The sequence below is a fragment of the Triticum aestivum genome, chromosome 6A (assembly GCF_018294505.1).
Source record: "Triticum aestivum cultivar Chinese Spring chromosome 6A, IWGSC CS RefSeq v2.1, whole genome shotgun sequence".
NCBI classification, from domain to species: domain Eukaryota; kingdom Viridiplantae; phylum Streptophyta; class Magnoliopsida; order Poales; family Poaceae; genus Triticum; species Triticum aestivum.
The window spans coordinates 162,588,291-162,603,081 of record NC_057809.1 but is presented as its reverse complement, the minus strand read 5'-3'; the positions used below and the strand labels follow the sequence as shown (position 1 = coordinate 162,603,081).

At 41.5% G+C, this 14,791-nt stretch overlaps 1 long non-coding RNA gene across 3 annotated transcripts; it reads left to right on the top strand.

The window, feature by feature from the left end:
* The first annotated feature begins 150 nt into the window (after positions 1-150).
* LOC123130507 (uncharacterized) lies at positions 151-3,189 on the top strand. 3 transcript variants are annotated; one of them, XR_006463851.1, is made up of 8 exons: positions 151-301; positions 394-461; positions 540-591; positions 1,678-1,860; positions 1,945-1,981; positions 2,067-2,140; positions 2,595-2,656; positions 2,881-3,189. It is a non-coding gene; the product is annotated as an uncharacterized lncRNA (long non-coding RNA). The 3 variants fall into 3 exon arrangements; XR_006463850.1 differs by having other exon boundaries at positions 1,675-1,860; XR_006463852.1 differs by having other exon boundaries at positions 1,675-1,860; positions 2,595-2,755.
* The last annotated feature ends 11,602 nt before the right edge of the window (positions 3,190-14,791 follow it).

The following is a 14,791-nucleotide window of genomic DNA, read 5'->3' as shown; positions in this document are numbered from 1 at the left end:
CTCGCTCGTATTTCTTTTTGGTTTCGCTCCATTTTTTCCTTTCTCTCCGTTCTCTCCCGCCAATAGCGACTAATCTGCCAAAGAAAAATTTAAGTACGCGTGCTTCATTACCATGGCCCCACATCTCATAGGCATCCAGGACGGAGACTAACATCGGTCAAACAGATTGCGATGAGGTAACTGCGCAAATAAAATCGGAAACCTCCCCCCATATCAGTGCACGGTTCCCTTCCTCGTCTCGCGCTGGATCCATCGCACGCCCGGAGGCCGGTGGCGGAGGCATCACCACAAGCTGAGCAAGGTTAGTTGCCGACCTACTCCCTCACAACTATCCTCTCTTGCTCCCTATTCCACCGATCTGTGCTCTTAATCAATTCACGTCTCTCTTGCAAGGCAAATCCGGCTGGTAGATTGTTCAGATCCGGCTGGTACGTGTTGGTAAAATCCTGCGTGTTCATCTAGTAAGTGCCCCGCTCCCTATCCCTCATTGCTACAATTCATGGTGTTCATCTAGTAAGTGCCCTGGTACGTGGTGGTAGATTGTCCAGATCCGGCTGGTACGTGGTGGTAACAATCCTGCGTGTTCATCTAGTAAGTGCCCTACTCCCTATCCCTCACTGCTGCAATTCATGCCCTCCGTATTGGTTCTCAGCTTTTTTTTTCTTCACCCACCAGATCAGATCACGGTTCTAGTTTAATCTGAAGTTGATTCATTGTTCAGTTTACTCATTGCAAAAGTTTTCACTGTCAGTCGACTGAAAACCTTTTCAATCAGATTTTCCGGCCACTTGGTGCCTGACCATTTGTCCCTGTTTGTACTTGTCATCAGTATGTCGATGTCAATTTTATCTACCGGCCCCGCTAGTGTTTCTCCATTGAGTTGCTTCACAGTCTAATGACAGAAAAAGAAGAAACATGAAACACTTATCAGATTATATCAATGCCATTGTAAATTGAGACCACCACCAATTACTCTGGCCAAATAATGATGAATCATAGTAAAAGCACACTGTAAATATGAATCAAAATGTCACTATTATTAGTACTTTAGTATCAGAATGGGAGCAGCAAAACACACTTGGATGCTCTGGTTCAAATTTACTATAACTATGCAGTAGAATTACAGTCCTTGTTACACTGTAAATCATACAGTAGATGCACTGTGGACAAAACAACATTAGTTTAAGGAGCAACAGAACAACTATGAGCCTAATGGTTCAAAACGTATTACACTTTGCAGCACAATTACATATCTTTGTACACTAACAAATTATACAGAAGATGCATTTACTAAAAAAAACTGGGTGCAGCAAACAAGCTCCCATGCTAGGGTTCACAATTACTAAAAACTTTGTGGTAGAATACACTGCACACATACCAAATAAAGTACTTTAGTACCTACTGGGAGCAGCAAACAAAATTCAGCAAAAAACACTAGGAAAAATAAACCATTTAGGACTAAAGTTGAGAATTACTATAGCTCTGCAGTAGAGTTGCATTCTTGTGACACTGTGAATAATAAACAAAATGCACGGTAAGAATAACAAAATTTACTAAATTGTTGCTTGGGAATTATAGTTTTTTAGATTGTGTTATATATTTTTTAGTTTCTGAGACAACCTACATTGTACTTTACACAATTTATTTAAACTTTTGGTCATTGTCATGTTGCAGCAGATGTGTCTGAGACAAGAATTAACGTTGTTGAATCCAATGAGGACTATATGGCAGAAGAACCAATCGAACATCATAATTATGCTGAAAAAGATGTCGAGTCATCTGATGTCTAGGAAATAACTACTAATGATAAAGAAGGTTTCACAGATTGTGATGATACTGATGCAGATTAAAATGAAGATGGTAAGTTTGCTCATTCCTGTTGATTGCAATATATGATTATTCATCATAGTAACATATAATTCATGGTTCATAATGGTGTGGCAGTGCACGGCAACTAGAAAAAGGTTCTGCTACACACAAGGTATATCCATAGTCTGATATACGAAATTACGATCAAACTAATAGTGCTCACATATTTATGTGTGTTTACATGTTGCTTTGTGAAGTTTTCCAGAACCAAGAAACTTTTGATCAGAATTTCAGTACATGGCAAGAGAAAATAAATGCTGCTGCACACAAGGTATATTTCCATTATCATATACAATATGTTCAAAATATATCGCTCCGATGTTTATGTATCTACTGGTCGTGTTACTATTAGAATGTTGTTCAGAACAAAGATACTTTGCTTGAAAATGTCAGTGTACGTGTGGGAGAAAAAACTTCTGCTGCGAACAAGCTAGTATCTTTTCGTAATCAGATACAAATTTTGCTCAAACTATAGTGCTAGCTTGTTTATTTGTTTATTACCTCTTCTTTGCTATAAGAGTGTTGTCCAGACGAAAACAAAACCAAAAAGCTGCTAATGCAGCCAGTAAGAGAGCTCAAAGTGGTTCGCTGAGTTGGTTGGGTGCTAGTGAACTACTTGTAAGACTGCTCAAATTCATTTCATATGTTCCCCTATTTTGTTTGTCTTGTCATGGGTGATGAGGATGATTCTGCCAATGGTAACTTTGATTTTCTCTAACATGCAGGAACTAAAGTATTCTTGAACAGCCTGAAAAATCATAACTGGGACGTAGCTCTTGGTACAATTGTAAGTTGTGATCCTAAATTTAAACTTGATGGTGCTGAAATTAGAAATGGATTCTGCGTAGTGCATGTCGATATGGCACTTGTCAAAACTGAAAATTGGGTACGTAGTTGAAAAAACTGCAACACTCTCGGTAATGCATAAAAAGCTAATATCTTGCCTCTATTACTACTTGCATCATGGCAATCTTTGTGTATTAACAACTCATTTTGTTATATTTTTTGTAGATTCAAAAGAAAATGGATGACTATATGGTGTGTGGAAAGTGTACTGCAATGATGATGTTCATGTTCAGATTCATGATGATGATGGATGCTTTCAGTTTTAGTTAAGTTGTAGGGATGGCGCCTATTGGATGTTGTTCCTCGTTGATTTTTAGTTAAGTTGTAGAGAAGTTGATTGATGCTTTCAATGTAAGTTTTGTTGTCAAGAAAATAGTCAGATTATGCATCACATTTGGATGATGTTCCTCCTGTAATATCCACTATTGTAATCCAACAGTTCTATCTAATATATGATTTCTTCCTCTACGAGTATATTATCTTGTTTTCCTTCATTTCAAATATATAATTATTACCATTATGTGGAGCATTAATTTAATTGCTAGTAATATATAACAATAATAATAATATGCACATTATATATGAACCAACACTTTAAGCGTTGGAAATTCTTTGTTGCCAAGCAATGGGATTTTGATTTCTGTACATTAAGCACCAACATATAATAGTGTTGTAAAAGTCCATTTTATCTGTTGTAGTCTTGCAACGGTCCCTTTTACCAATGCCAATATAAGCATTGCATTATGCGCTAGCAACACTGGATAAGGCAACGCATCCCAAACCATTGGTAAAGACACCAACAATGCATATATGCAGTTTTAGATATGGAAAAAGGTGTTGCTGTAGGGGGGGGGTCCTGTTGTAGTGACTGATGGGTTGTGAAGATACGAAGACCGAAGACTGCACCCGTGTCCGGATGGGACTCTCCTTGGCGTGGAAGGCAAGCTTGGCGATGGAATATGTAGATTCCTTTCTTTGTAACTGACCTTGTGTTACCGTAGATCCTCCTGTTGTCTATATAAACCGGCGGACTTGGTCCGGAAACATATATACTCATTACCATAGTCATACATGCTAGACTTCTAGGGTTTAGCCATTACGGTCTCGTGGTAGATCAACTCTTGTAATATTGATATTCATCAAGATCAATCAAGTAGGAAGTAGGGTATTACCTCCATAGAGAGGGCCCAAACCTGGATAATCATCGTGTCCCCTGTCTCCTGTTACCATCGACCCTAGACGCACAGTTCGAGACCCCCTAGCCAAGATCCGCCGGTTTTGACACCGACATTGATGCTTTCATTGAGAGTTCCCCTATGAGGTCACCAAAAGGTTTGATGGCCCCTTCAATCGTCAATAATGACGTTGTCCAAGGAGAAACTTTCCTCCCCAGACAAATCTTCATGTTCGGCGGCTTCGCACTACGGGCCAACTCGTTTGGCCATATGGAGCAGATCCAAATCTACGCCCCTGGCCATCAGGTCAGATTTAGAAGCTTGAACTACGTTGTGGACATCCGTGGAGACTTGATCTTTGCCGGATTCAAGACTGCAGTAGCCGCTCTTGGTCACCCTGATGATCATGACCTAAATCCGTCATCAGGCTGCATCCAGGAGATTGCTCCTGTAGCCGCTCTGGCCTTATATCCGGAGCAGACTGCGCCATCCAAGGACAGGAGGATCAACCCCACCATGGAGGCCACAGATTCTACGGCGTTGGAGCCGCACATAGACTTAACCTCTCACGACGTCTTTGTCACTTGAACTCCGGACTCGTCTCCGGCCGTAAGTTCTGAACCACGTGAGCCTGCGGACGCCAAACTTGACCATTTATCGATCTTCGAATTCAGCGCCGCAGACGTCTTCCGGCACTCGCCTTTGGGTGATGTGCTAAACTCATTAAAGAAACTGTCCTTGGTGGAGGACTCATAGCCGAACTGTATCCGTTTCGAACTAGCAGCTGACAGTGGAGAATTTTGCTTCCTACCCGCCACCCACTTCATGGACACGGTCGAGGATTTGACCGAAGCACTTGATTATGACTCCGAGGACATCGACGGTATGGACGAAGATGCCGGAGAAGAAGAGGCCCAGGACCCGCCGTTCACCGGACGCTGGACGTCCACTTCCTCATATGATGTACATGGTGGATGCACCAAAGGAGAATAGCGGCGATGACAAGGAAGATCCAGCTGAGGATAAACCTTCCGAAATACAGTCCAAGCGCCGGCATCAACGGCGCCGCTCTAAGTCACGCTGTAGTAAAGAAAACAACACCGACACAGGAGAAGATAACACCCCAGAAGGTGCCAAAGACAACAAGGACCCCGTTGATACAGCTAATGAACAAGGTGAACGGGAAGATGAGCAGGCTAGCCATGGTAAACAGGCCACACACAAAGATTCGGAGGATGATAATTACCTTCCGCTCTCCGAGGAAGAGGTGAGCCTCGGCACCGAGGATTTCATTGTGCCTGAGGAACCTCTTGAGTAGGAGCGCTTCTAGCGCCAGCTAATAGCCATTGCAAGGAGCCTGAAAAAGAAGCAGCAGCAGCTTCAAGCTAACCAAGATCTGCTCAACGATAAATGGACTGATGTCCTAGCGGCCGAAGAATACGGCCTCAAGCGCCCAACCAAAAGCTACCCAAAGCGCAAATTGCTACCTCGGTTTGACGAGGAGGCGCCAGAATACATACCACCATCGTACAATGCGGCTGACTGAACACCACATGGTCGGGACAAAACGACAACTCACGAATAACACCAGCTCGCCCCGCCTCATTGCACAGGTAGAGGTAAATTAGCCCGTGGCCATACATGTGACCTCCTGCAAAACCTGAACAATAAAGCAAGACACACCAGATCAATCTAAGGATCGCGAGGACGCAGCTCGACAAGCAACAACACCCACGTATTTGGACGTGACAAACCTAATCATGCGAGGGCTGAAAACCGCCGACAGACTCCATCAGAGCTACGTCGCGATACGGCCCAATATAGAGGCGCCGCACACCCTCATTGCTTCACTGATGAGGTCCTGGATCATGAATTCCCAAAAGGGTTCAAACCCACGAATATCGAATCATACGATGGAACCACAGACCCCGCGGTGTGGATCAAAGACTTCATTCTTCACATTCATATGGCCCGCGGCGATGAGATCCACTCCATGAAATACCTCCCTTTAGAACTCAAGGGGCCAGCTCGGCATTGGCTAAGTAGCTTGCCTGAAAATTCTATTGGCAGTTGGGAGGACTTGGAAGCGGCCTTCCTGGATAACTTCCAAGGTACATATGTTCGACCTCCGCACGCTGATGACTTAAGCCATATAGTGCAATAGCCCGGCGAGTCTGCCAGGAAATTCTGGACTAGGTTCTTTACTAAAAAGAATCAAATCATCGATTGTCCGGATGCCGAAGCCCTAACAGCCTTCAAGCACAACATCCACAACGAATGGCTCGCTCGCCACCTCGGCCAAGAAAAGCCAAAATCCATGGAGGCCCTCACGACACTCATGACCCGCTTTTGTGCGAGCGAGGACAGTTGGTTGGCCCATAGCAAAAACAATGCAAGCAACGCCGGCACCCCTGAAGTTAAAAATAACAAAGTCAAGTCTCGACGCAACAGATACAAGCGTCGAAACAACAGAGAAAACACCAAGGATACGGCGGTCAATGCCGGATTCAGTGGCTGTAAGTCCATCAGCGGAAGAAGCCATTCCAAAAGAACAATTCAGGCCCATCCAGCTTGGACCGCATACTTGATCATCCATGCCAGATTCATGGCACCTCGGACAACCCACCCAATCATAAAAATAGAGATTGCTGGGTTTTTAAATAGGCCGCCAAACTAAACGCCGAGAACAGGGAAAAGGGATCGCAAAGCGAGGACGATGACGAAGAGCCCCAACAACCGAACACTGGGGGACAGAATAAGTTTCCCCCTCAGTTCAAAATGGTGAACATGATATATGATACCCACATCCCCAAGAGGGAGCGCAAGCGTGCTCTCAGTGACGTCTACGCGATAGAGCCAGTCGCCCAAAAATTTAATCCACGGTCATCATGCCCGATCACTTTTGATCGCCGGGATCATCCGACCAGTATCCGTCACGGTGGCTCAGCCACACTGGTCTTAGACCCAATAATTGATGGGTTCCACTTGACTCGCGGCCTTAAGGATAGAAGTAGCAGCCTTAATCTGCTCTATCCGGATACAGCGCAAAAAATGGGCATTAACCCATCAAGGATCAAGCCTACAAAGACTACCTTTAAAGGAGTCATACCAGGCATAGAGGCCCATTGTACGGGCTCAACTACATTGGAGGTTGTCTTCGGATCTCCGGACAACTTCCGAAGCGAGGAGTTAATCTTCGATGCCGTCCCCTTCCGCAGCGGCTATCATGCACTACTCAGACGAACTGCGTTTGCTCGATTCAACGCAGTACCACACTATGCTTATCTTAAGCTCAAGATGCCCGGTCCACGTGGCATCATAATGGTCAATGGAAATACGGAACGCTCCCTCCGTACAAAAGAGCACATAGCTGCCTTAGCAGCAGAAGTACAGAGCGGCCTTCTCAAGCAGAACCTTAATTCGGCTGTCGAGCCCACGGACACCGTTAAGAGGGTCCAAACTACTCTACAGCAGGAGAGCTCAGCTCGTCAGGAGCTCGACTAGCAATCCGGCCTTCATCTTAGTCCTGATCAAGTGGTGGCATTCATGCCGCGCGTACATAACTACACACTCAAAATCCCATGGGTGTCAACGGAGGCATGGCTAGCTTGTGATCCATAGTATGGCTCAACCGACATCGGATACACACATACTTTCACTTTTACTTGTCTCCTTTTCAGGTCTCAATCCCACATGCCCCATCGGGTGGTCTGGTCATCGGTCCTCTTGAAGGATAAAACAAACCAAGACGGCGAGAAACGCAGTATGGGGGACTTTTTAGGTGATTCCGTTAATGATAACTCTACCTGTTTTTCAGGACCCACATGCAGCTCTCCCTTGGTTTCGACATGTTAAATAGCATGTTGCTTATCGCACTTCCTGTATCAACGCGCTTTGACGTGCTAATTAAACTACAATGAGAACAGTGTGCGGCTGGAGCTTTAGGACCCCAGCCTTTTACCTTTGCACCTTTCTTGTTTTCTTTCTGTTTTTTTCTCGCAGCTCCCCTGTGGATAATGATACATCTCCAATGTATCTATAATTTTTGATTGTTCCATGATATATTATATTCTATTTTGGATGTTTAATGGGCTTTATCATACAATTTTATATTATTTTTGGGACTAACCTATTAACCGGAGGCCTAGCCTAAATTGATGTTTTTTGCCTATTTCAGTGTTTTGCAGAAAAGGAATATCAAACGGAGTCCAAACAGAATGAAACTTTCGGGAACGTGATTTTTGGAACAAACGTGATCCATAGGACTTGGAGTGGACGTCAAGAAACGAACGAGGAGGCCACGAGGCAGGGGGCTCGCCTACCCCTGGCTGCGCCCTCCACCCTCGTGGGCCCCTCGTAGTTCCACCGACCTACTTCTTCCTCCTATATATACCTATGTACCCCAAACCATCAGACATGGAGCAAAAACCCTATTTCTACCGCTGCAACCTTCTATACCCGTGAGATCCCATCTTGGGGCCTTTTCCGGCGCTCTGCCGGAGGGGGCATCGATCACGGAGGGCTTCTACATCAACACCATAGCCTCTCCAATGATGTGTGAGTAGTTTACTTCAGACCTTCAGGTCCATAGTTATTAGCTAGATGGCTTCTTCTCTCTCTTTGGATCTCAATACAAAGTTCTCCTCCATTTTCTTGGAGATCTATTCGATGTAACTCTTCTTTTTGCGATGTGTTTGTCAAGATCCGATGAATTGTGGGTTTATGATCAAGATTATCTATGAACAATATTTGAATCTCCTCTGAATTCTTTTATGTATGATTGGTTATCTTTTCAAGTCTCTTCGAATTATCAGTTTGGTTTGGCCTACTAGATTGATCTTTTTTGCAATGGGAGAAGTGCTTAGCTTTGGGTTCAATCTTGCGGTGCTCAATCCCAGTGACAGTAAGAGAAACGACACGTATTGTATTGTTTCCATCGAGGATAAAAACATGGGGTTTATATCATATTGCATGAGTTTATCCCTCTACATCATGTCATCTTGCTTAAGGTGTTACTCTGTTCTTATGAACTTAATACTCTAGATGCATGCTGGATAGCGGTCAATGTGTGGAATAATAGTAGTAGATGCAGGCAGGAGTCGATCTACTTGTCACGAACGTGATGCCTATATACATGATCATACCTAGATATTCTCATAACTATGCTCAATTCTATCAATTGCTCGACAGTAATTCGTTTACCCACCGTAATACTTATGCTATCTTGAGAGAAGCCACTAGTGAAATCTATGGCCCTGGGTCTATTTTCCATCATATTAATCTCCTGTCAACAAGCTATTTCAATTGTCGTTTATTTTGCTTTCTTTACTTCTAGTCTTTATCATAAAAATACCAAAAATATTATCTTATCATATCTATCAGATCTCACTCTCGTAAGTGACCGTGAAGAGATTGACAACCCCTTTAGCGCGTTGGTTTTGAGGTTCTTATTTGTTTGTGTAGGTGCGTGGGACTTGAGCGTGGCCTCCTACTGGATTGATACCTTGGTTCTCAAAAACTGAGGGAAATACTTATGCTACTTTACTGCATCACCCTTTCCTCTTCAAGGGAAAACCAACACAGTGCTCAAGAGGTAGCAAGAAGGATTTCTGGCACCGTTGCTGGGGAGATCTACGCACAAGTCAAGACATACCAAGTGCCCATCACAAACTCTTATCCCTCACATTACATTATTTGCCATTTACCTCTCGTTTTCCTCTCCCCCACTTCACCTTTGCCATTTTATTCGCCATCTTCCGTTCGTCCTTCTGTTTGCTCGTGTTACCATGTGCCTTCTATTAGCTTGCATCTTCGCTTGCTAAATATCTATTGGTATGGATCCTCATCCGCTTGCCAATCTTTTTAAGAGATCCAATTATGACGAACCAATTGCTAGTGAGTTGAGTGCACTAGATTATCTTTATGAGGTTTTGCTTGAAATTCGTGAATCTAGAAATTGTGATGAAGTGCTTTATGAAGTGATTCACGATAGATCTTTGAATAAAAAGCATGATTGCAATGATGTTATTATAAATTCTCTTAATGTCAATTGTGTTAATGATATGAAAAACCTCAGCTTGGGTATGCTAGTTTTGCTATGACTACTATTTGTTGCAATGATCATGATTGGGGTGATTCTTCTTTTGATCTTGAAATTTTATTTAAGCTGCATGATGAATATGAGATTGATAATAATGTTGGTAATAGTATTGAAAGTGGGTTTCGAAGAGTGTCGACTTTAGATCCCACATATTTGGAGAATGTTCAATCTCGTGAATTTTTTGATAAAAGTGGGTTTGGAGAGGTCATGACTTTAGTTAATGTTAATCCCACAATTTTGGAAGAGTGTCAACTTTACATGCATGTGATCGTGTTAAGAATATGTTTTGTGATAGCTATATTGTTGAATTTTCTTATGATCCTACGTGTAATTATTATGAGAGAGGAAAATATGGTTGTAGAAATTTTCAGGTTACTAAATTACCTCTCGTTATGTTGAGATTGCTATTGTTTCTTTCCGCTTCCTTGCATATGCTAGTTTTTGCTTGCCTTGATAATTTGTTTGCCTATAATATGCCTATGCATAGGAAGTATGTTAGACTTATATGTGTTTGTCACATGTTTTATGATGCTCTCTTTGTGCTTCAATTCTTGTCTTTCATGTGAGCATCGTTGAAATCTTATGCCAAGCTAGGGGCGTTAAACGATAGTGCTTGTTGGGAGGCAACCCAATTTTATCTTTGTTAATTGATTTTTGATTCTGTTTAGTAATAAATAATTTATCTAGCCTTTGTTTTGGTTGTGATTTTTGTGTTTAATTAGTGTTTGTGCCAAGTAGAACCGTTGGGAAGACTTGGGGAAAGTCTTTTTGATCTTGCTGTAAAAAACAGAAACTTTAGCGCTCACGAGAATTGCTGCCATTTTTTATTGCAGAGTTATATTTAGTTAATTATTTTTGAAGATGATTAATAGATAAAGAGAGGCAATTTTCTATGCATGGTGGTAGCTATGCACGCATGGCGGCAGCTACACACCCTTTGGCATAAGTGTGTTTTATATATATGAGGTTTCAGGTCTCTTATGGCATTGGCACAAGTGCATTTTTGTTGTATAGAAATGACTTATTGTTATCTTTTTATTACCATTTTGACACAAGTGACTTTTCGTTGTGTAGAAAGGGTCTTTTCGCACTTCTCTTAGTCTTTTTGCTTGCCTTTTTGGCACAAGTGCCTTTTTTCTTGCCGGACTAGTCCAACGTCACAATCTTGTCATTATAGAGTTATTTTCCATGGTCCAAAATAATTTATCAAACTAATTAGAGATACAAATTGGGGACATGTGTATCTACCACCATGGGTAGAAAATTATTTTCAAATAGATAAATTATTCACGTCCAGAAATTTATTTTAGAATTTTCTGGGTTCCAGAAGTTTGAGTTAGCTACATATTACTACAGACTGTTCTGTTTTTGACAGATTCTGTTTTTCGTGTGTTGTTTGCTTATTTTGATGAATCTATGGCTAGTAAAAGAGTTTATAAACCATAGAGAAGTTGGAATACGGTAGTTTTAACACCAATATAAATCAATAATGAGTTCATTACAGTACCTTGAAGTGGTGTTTTGTTTTCTTTCGCTAACGAAGCTCAGGAGATTTTCTGTTAAGTTTTGTGTTGTGAAGTTTTCAAGTTTTGGGTAAGAATTTGATAGATTATGGAACAAGGAGTGGAAAGATCCTAAGCTTGGGGATGCCCAAGGTACCCCAAGGTAAATATAAGGACACCAAAAAGCCAAAGCTTGGGGATGCCCCGGAAGGCATCCCCTCTTTCGTCTTCGTCCATCGGTAACTTTACTTGGAGCTATATTTTTATTCACCACATGATATGTGTTTTGCTTGGAGCGTCTTGTATAATTTGAGTCTTTGCTTTTAGTTTACCACAATCATCCTCGATGTACACACCTTTTCAGAGAGACACACATGATTCGGAATTTATTAGAATACTCTATGTGCTTCACTTATATCTTTTGAGCTATATAGTTTTTGCTCTAGTACTTCACTTTTATCTTTTTAGAGCATGGCGGTGGTTTGTTTTATAGAAACTATCACTCTCTCATGCTTCACTTATATTATTTTGAGAGTCCTACAAAACAGCATGGTAATTTTCTTTAATTGTGAAATTAGTCCTAATGTGATATGGATCCAAGATTTGTAAAAACTTTCTTATAAGTGCGTTGAATACTAAGAGAAGTTCGATGCTTGATAATTGTTTTGAGACACGAAGATGATAATATTAGAGTCATGCTAGTTGAGTGGTTATGAATTTGAGAAATACTTGTGTTAAAGTTTGTGATTCCCGTAGCATGCATGTATGGTGAATCGTTATGTGATGAAGTAGGAGCATGATTTATTTATTGATTGTCTTCCTTATGAGTGGCGGTCAGGGACGAGCGATGGTGTTTTCCTACCAATCTATCCCCCTAGGAGCATGCACGTAATACTTTGTTTTGATAGTTAACAGATTTTTGCAACAAGTATATGAGTTCCTTTGACTAATGTTGAGTCCATGGATTATACGCACTCTCATCCTTCCACCATTTCTAGCCTCTCTAATACCGCGCCCTTTTCCCCGGTATCATACACCCACCATATACCTTCCTCAAAACAGCCACCATACCTACTTATAATGGCATTTCCATAGCCATTCCGAGATATATTGCCATGCAACTTACCACCGTTCCGTTTACTATGACACGCTCCATCATTGTCATATTGCTTTGCATGATCATGTAGTTGACATCGTATTTGTGGCAAATCCACCGTTCATTATCTTCATACATGTCACTCTTGATTCATTGCATATCCTGGTACACCGCCGTAGGCATTCATATAGAGTCATATTTTGTTCTAAGTATTGAGTTGTAATACTTGAGTTGTAAGTAAATAAAAGTGTGATGAACATCATTATTAGAGCATTGTCCCAAGTGAGGAAAGGACGATGGAGACTATTATTCCCGCACAAGTCGGGATGAGACTTCGGACGAAAAAAGGGGCCATAAAAAAAGAGAGAAAAGGCCCAACTAAAAAAGAGAGAAAAGAGAGAAGGGACAATGCTACTATCCTTTTTCCACACTTGTGCTTCAAAGTAGCACCATGATCTTTATGATAAAGAGTCTCTTGATTTGTCACTTTCATATACTAGTGGGAATTTTCATTATAGAACTTGGCTTGTATATTCCAATGATGGGCTTCCTCAAATTTCCCTAGGTCTTCGTGAGCCAGCAAGTTGGATGCACACCCACTTAGTTTTCATTATTGAGCTTTCATACACTTATACCTCTAGTGCATCTGTTGCATGGCAATCTCTACTCACTCACATTAATATCTATTAATGGGCATCTACATAGCCCATTGATACGCCTAGTTGATGTGAGTCTATCTTCTCCTTTTTTGTGTTCTCCACAACCACCATTCTATTCCACCTATAGTGCTATATCCATGGCCCACGCTCATGTATTGCTTGAAGATTGAAAAAGTTTGAGAACACCAAAAGTATGAAACAATTGCTTGGCTTGTCATCGGGGTTGTGCATGATTTAAATATTTTGTGTGGTGAAGATAAAGCATAGCCAGACTACATGATTTTGTAGGGATAACTTTCTTTGGCCATGTTATTTTGAGAAGGCATGATTGCTTTATTAGTATGATTGAAGTATTATTACTTTTATGTCAATATTAAACTTTTGTCTTGAATCTTTCGGATCTGAATATTCTTACCACAAATAAGATAATTACATTGAAAATGATGCTAAGTAGCATTCCACATCAAAAATTCTGCTTTTATCATTTACCTACTCGAGGACGAGCAGGAATTAAGCTTGAGGATGCTTGACACGTCTCCAACGTATCTATAATTTTGTATTATCCCAAGCTATATTATATTCTGTTTTGGATGTTTAATGGGCTTTATTATACATTTTATATTATTTTTGGGACTAACTTATTAACCGGAGGCCCAGCCCAAATTGCTGTTTTTTGCCTATTTCAGTGTTTCGCGGAAAAGGAATATCAAACGGAGTCCAAATGGAATGAAACCTCCGGGAACGTGATTTTTGGATGAAATGTGATCCAGAGGATTGGAGTGGATGTCAAGAAACGAACGAGGAGGTCACGAGGCAGGGGGGTGCGCCCTCCACCCTCGTGGGCCCCTCGTAGCTCCACCGACCTACTTCTTCCTTCTATATATACCTACGTACCCCCAAACCATCAGACACGGAGCAAAAACCCTATTTCCACCGCCGCAACCTTCTGTACCCATGAGATCCCATCTTAAGTCCTTTTCCGGCGCTCCGCCGAAGGGGGCATCGATCACGGAGGGCTTCTACATCAACACCATAACATCTCCGATGATGTGTGAGTAGTTTACTTCAGACCTTCGGGTCCATAGTTATTAGCTAGATGGCTTCTTCTCTCTCTTTGGATCTCAATACAAAGTTCTCCTCGATTCTCTTGGAGATCTATTCGATGTAACTCTTATTTTTTCGGTGTGTTTGTCATGATCCGATGAATTGTGGGTTTATGATGAAGATTATCTATGAACAATATTTTGATCTCCTCTGAATTCTTTTATGTATGATTGGTTATCTTTGCTCGACAGTAATTCGTTTACCCACCGTAATACTTATGCTATCTTGAGAGAAGCCACTAGTGAAACCTATGGCCCCTGGATATATTTTCCATCATATTAATCTCCCGTCAACAAGCTATTTCAATTATCGTTTATTTTACTTTCTTTACTTTTAGTCTTTATCATAAAAGTACCAAAAAAATTATCATATCATATCTATCAGATCTCACTCTCTTAAGTGACTGTGAAGGGATTGACAACCCCTTTATCGCGTTGGTT